Source organism: Hibiscus syriacus, unplaced genomic scaffold (assembly GCF_006381635.1).
Source record: "Hibiscus syriacus cultivar Baekdansim isolate YM2019G1 unplaced genomic scaffold, ASM638163v2 tig00111772_pilon, whole genome shotgun sequence".
Classification (NCBI taxonomy): Eukaryota; Viridiplantae; Streptophyta; class Magnoliopsida; order Malvales; family Malvaceae; genus Hibiscus; species Hibiscus syriacus.
Window position 1 is genome coordinate 1,681,506 of NW_024063173.1, and position 6,074 is coordinate 1,687,579.

Consider the following 6,074-nt stretch of genomic DNA (forward strand, 5'->3'; position numbering starts at 1 on the left):
ACCCATTTTTATTATGAGTTGAATTATAAATCCCCCTATCACCGTATGATTTTCTAGATTTCTTCCCAGTTTTTCCTCTCCAACAACCCTCATTTCAACTCCGATCTACTCGCCGTCTGACATCCGATCGATGAATCGAAACCACCATCGTGTTCGTTGTCGATCGAGGAACAAAACCCCTCAAACCTTTCGTCGTGAATCGTCGCCGTTCGTCGTTAATTTCAGTCAGAAGTATCATCGGTAATAACTCGATTTTAGTTGGTTTTTCGTCGATTCACGACGATCCGGTCATCCGTTTACGACACCTCCCACACCATCTTGTGCCGTTTCGAGTATGCCAGTGTTCTCATTGTCTCCGTTGGTGGCGGCGCGTGAGGAGGTGAAGCGGTCAAAGTTTCTGACATTTCAGAATCGAGCTCTCCGCCGTTCAAAATTGTGAACCGAGCTTTGTAAGTGCCTCAAAATCGCTTAAAATAATTTTTAGGAATTGTTTTGGGAATTTTCCGACACCGTAGCACTATTCACGCGCCACACGCGGCACCCCCCGAGAGTGGGCATCGTCTGGGTGATAATTTAGAAATTAATTTGTGTTTGGGTGCTATTTATATAAAATTCAGGTGTTAGATTGGTAAATATTTGCAGAATGTGGCTAATTTGGTAATTAATTTCTGTTAGGGTGATATTTGTGTAAAATGGTCGACTGTTGACCGTTGACCGGCGTTGACCACAGTTTACCAGAACTTTGACCGGGCATTAAACGACCTTTGACTTCGACTGAGTATAACTATCATGACATTTTTCGACGTTCCGAATCCGATTCCGCAATCCGTTTTTCGAAATTCAGACCCGAAGGCGTCGAAATTGCCAGTTAAACCCGTTGACTTTGATATTGATAAAAAATTCCAAATTTTTGAAAAGTCATATTTTATGTTTTTAACATCCTGATTCCGAATTTGAAGTCCGTTTCGCCAAATTCGAACCCGGTAAACTGTTTTTGACCGATTTATCACCCGATTCGATCCGTTTATCGCAATTAAGCTTCGTTTTTGATATAATTTATGTTGATATGTATCTGAGAAATTATTGGAAGATGATTTCAAGATCGAGGGCGTTCGAATGGAATTTATATGGTCGATCAGTATTGCACAGAAATCGAGGTAATACTTTACTACCTCGTTATGCTTTATGGAACATGTTGATATTGGTAAATGCATGAATAAGATAATGTTGGTCACTTTTGTGGAGTTGAATAATTTATACACTCGATATGAATGTGGTAGAAATTCTGTAACTGAATATAGATCTAATGACTAATATAATAGATTGAGGAATTGTTAGATTTAAATTACAAGTTTGTGATTAGTTATAAAGAAATCAGCCCTGGATTTGTAACTTATATTTTATATCATCAAAGATTAAATGTTAAAAGTACTTGGATGGGAAATTATGAGAATACTCCGGTAGGGTAAAATTACAAAAATACCCTTATGTTGTAGGATGACAAGAATTGTCCCTGGAAGTTGGTTAATAACTATGAAAAGACATATTGATTTGATATAATTACATATGTGCATAAGAAATGATTGTTTTGTTTAGAAAATTTGGATAACTGATTTTTAATGCCAAAAAGGGTTTGCGCAAGATGCTAGAAGTTTGTTAAGGAATAATTTCAAGATCAGAGAATGTTCGAGGAAGCAATTAACAATAGGATCTCTAAATTATAAGTATATTCGTTAAGAGTTAATACTGAAGTTATCTGGTTAAGAAATTATGAAAATGCCTTGAAAGGTGAAAATAGTCCGAGTTGACCCTAAATGAGAAAGTACTTTGAGGATTCATACTTAACTCGATAAATTACGGATTTAGTTGTTAAGATCCTGTCTTTGTACAAAAAAATTCATGATATTCCATTTGTAAAATCTGAGAAGGCACTTGACCCGAAAATATCCGAGTTATGAGTAAATACCTGAAGAACAATTTATCGGAGGGTGCTCTTTTATCAGAATTGTTCGAAGGGAATGGATTAGATGATAAATTGGAATTAAATAATAAGACCGGATTGAAGGAAGAGATTGAAATACCGTAGATTTGTAAAATGACCAAAATACCCCTATAATGGAAATGACCCAAGAATATCACCAAGCTCAGGAATGATTGGATATCCTCGAGCTCTGAAATGAATAGAATAAGACTGAGTATCAAAATGACCAAAATACCCTTATGACCTAGAATAAGTATATGTCTTGGATTAATTAAGTAATCCAAATAAGCATAGGTGTTGGACTACCTTTAAAAGTTATGGAACACAGCTTAAGTGAGTTGATTAATCATAATGATATGTCAGTACCTGGACGATATAGATATTACTTGAATGCGTGTTCGTCTTCTCAAGTGTGGCTTGATGATAATTTTGGAAGTATTCAGCTCAGCTAAACTCTAGATCGCACTCAATATTAAGAAGTGGATATTCATTAGACAAATCAACTACGACTACCAAATTGAATTGAACGGAAGTGCAATATGTATCTGAAATTCAGAAGTCTGAATTACTGTGGAAAACCTTGAAGTAACTGTAAAAGACTTAACTGCTAAATGAACTAAGTAACCTCAAAGACAGAGGATTAAGTAAGAGATTGGAATAAGTTTGGAAACTCGGATGAACTTATATGATGTATCATCCCTATGGATTATGAACCATAAATCAAGTACATCAGCATTTCCTGGTATAGTTGAAACATGGAAATGAAATAAAGACCATTAGAATATTTGTTCGTCTCCTTAAGATCTGTTCAGTGATGACTCAGAAGATGATCCATGGATAAGAATATTTGGTATTAAAGAGTGAATAACCTGGAAGGTTAATGAATTGACAAGTTGATAAGTATTGGTTTTGGAAGCTATTCATCTGGAGTTGTTCGATAATCGGATTAATCGTCATAGATTGTAAAGATTTTGAACACCCTTCAGATTTCGTAGAGGTTCCAAAAATTATCCGAATAAAACGATCCTAATAAATTATATTCTGAATAACTGATGATTCTGTCAGTTATTGAACTCTTCCAATAGTGATTATAAATTGCGAAATTCTATCGGTATATGAAAGATCCTTGTTTCTTCTGTCTGATAAGATTATGTAGTACCTCTGAATAATATCTGTAAACTCTGGTGTGTTCTCTAAACATATAAATATTTTATCTAATTTCCGACTTGAATTCTGTTTTGATACATGACTTGAATTTTGTTCTGATTTCTGATCTGGATTCTGTTATGATATCTATTCTGAATTCTGTTTTGATTTCTGATATCTCCGTTTAATGACGGAAAAATGTTTTAATTGGGGGTATTGTTGAAGAAAGTATTTCCGCAGGTTCCTCGGCTTTGTGCTCAGGTCCTTTTATGTTGTGTGGGTTGGGTGTATGGTTCTGGGGAACCTACACATTATGTTGTGATGGGATGGGGTATATATATATATATATGTTTTAAAAGATCTGTATCTTTTTACTGGTTTTACGGGAACACACTAGACAACCTATTCCGATCTCCTGAACTCAGTCATTCGAAATATTTATCTGAACTGAAAGCTCATTGTCCGTTAACATCTGAAATATTAGTAGGATCTCTGATCAGCATAAGAACCTGTAGATGTTCGGAAACAATAAGAAAAATATGTTTATCTGTATCTGCTTGTTCTTCAGCATCATCTGGTAGTTCTGTATTACTGAGCTTTCCGAAGCTTACTCTATTACTCATCATTGTAGGTTAAAAGAATTATACCAGTGCAACTATCGTCACTAGTAAGGGAGTTCTTTCGGTGCTGTTTGCTGAGTACGATATATGTGATTAGGGGGCATGAAATTGTATTTTGTTATATATGAGTCTGAAAATCTGTTTTATTTATGCATACTGATAAATCATTTTATAAGTTACATGTTTTAATAAAAGTTTTAAATTTTCCGCCATTTTTACAATGAGTCGCTCTGGTGGCCCTAATGTGACACTCCATATCGGATCGGGTTACCCACATCGGCCTGAGGGGTTATATCAACTCTTAACGTTTGCGAATGAAACAAATTAGATTAATAGGATTGTTATCGCCTATATCAACTTCATTATTTCCCACATAGTTTAGTTCCACGGATTGACATGTTGGTCTTTTCAAACTTGAACATACAAAAAATGTAATTCCTTTTTTAAAAACATTATTGAAATTACTTCATATTATAGATGTCATAATTGTGAGTGTTTAATATCGAGAAGTTAAAATTTATCTTTAAACAAATACTACATTCTACTTATCCCAGATTAATAAAAAAATAAATAGAAAATACCGTCCCCTCCACCCCCTCCTTCTCCCATCTACTCGTCTATTTTCCTTCTCCATGGAAATCACTCCTCAATGCATAAACCAAACTGACAATGATTCCTTTGATGAAAATTGAATCCTTTTACCAGGTCTACCTGATGATCTAGCTCAACGTTGCCTCTCTTCTCTTTCTCCTTCCCTTCTTTTCTCCGTTTGTCGTCCATGGCGTCGCTTCCTTTACTCTCCATCTTTCCCTCCATTCTTCTCCCTCTATGCTCTTGTTTCTCCTCTGCAAAATTCAACTCTAAGACACCCTGGACAAGTTGTTCCTCAAAACACAATTGAATTCATCTCTTTTGATCCAATCTCATCATCTTGGACACCCCTTCCTAGCCTTCCACAAGACCCTCCTCTTCATGTCCTCCATCGCTACCCTTCTTTTCTATCCCGGAACCTTCCGATACAGTTAATCCTTGACAGTCTCCAATCTGTTAATCCTCATAGCTGCAACAAGTCACAAGCTTTTACCTGCACTTTCCAGCCCTTTAGTTTTTAACCCGGAGTCCAGCAGCTGGTATTACGGCCCCCAAATCTCCACCCCGCGGCGGTGGTGCGCTACAGGCTCAGTCCAAGGTGTGGTCTACATGGCAAGCGGCATTGGCTCCCTTTACAAGGGAGATGTGGCGATGTCATTGGAACAATGGGTCCTAAACAAGAAGAGAGAATATTGGAGATGGGAAAACAAGGCAGAGCTTAAAGATAGAAGGTTTAGCAGAGAAGCAGTGGAAGCAGTTGGGTATAGAGGGAAGCTTTGCATGGTTAATGTCAAAGGAAATGCAGTGAAAGAAGTTGCAGTTTACGATGTGGGATTGGATAAGTGGGAAGAGATGCCTCAAGACATGGTTGCCGGTTAGAATGGGCCGGCCACCGCCATGGATGAAGATGTGATTTATGTGGTTGATGAAGTCAAAGGTAGCTTAAGCAGATGCGATGGTGAAAGAGATTGTTGGGTGAAAGTGATTGAGTTGTAACAGCTCAAACGTGCAGAGCAGATAGCAGTGGCGAGAGAAATTTTTTTGCAGTTTCAGAGAATGGGGAAAGGATTGTAGTGGTGGATGTCAGGGAAGGACCTGCCAGATTTTGGCAGATGGCGCCACCGCGTGGGTTGGAAGTGGTGGCGGTGCATGTTTTGCCTAGGATGTGTAGTAGATAACGCTAGATAGTACTCCAAGGAGCTGTGCATGGTAAATATAAATGTCCCTATTGCTTCCATTTTTCTTCTTTAGTTGGGTAAGAATTTATTACTACAATTTTCCTATGAGAAAAAAAGGCCATTTTATTGCATTTCGTCAAAACCTTTTTAATTTTAATAAATAAAGTAGAAGAAAGGCTAACCCAACACTAGTTTGTTTGATCAAATATCTACTTTTATTCAACTTTTGACCTACTCAATTATGTTTACGATTCTTCTTCTTCTTATTATTATTATTTTTGAAAATTATTATTATTATTAACTGTAATTAAAAAGTTTAATTTTTTGCGCAAACCAATTCACATTGATAGTAAAGGAATTGCTGTTATTCCTCGAGGTCCCCGGTTCGAGTACTATAAAAGTTAAGGGTGTGAGCGTTCAATATCAAATGGTTGAGAGTTATGTTTGAACAAATATTACCTTATACTTAGATCAAATTAATTAAAAATAACCTTCTTACATATATTTAAAATCAAGCACTTTACAAAATCTAGTTATTTGTTTGCTTTTCCTTTTATT

General features: G+C 36.4%; 1 pseudogene; it reads left to right on the top strand.

The window, feature by feature from the left end:
• Positions 1-4,439: 4,439 nt before the first annotated feature.
• LOC120170080 lies at positions 4,440-5,516 on the top strand (annotated as a pseudogene).
• Positions 5,517-6,074: the final 558 nt, after the last annotated feature.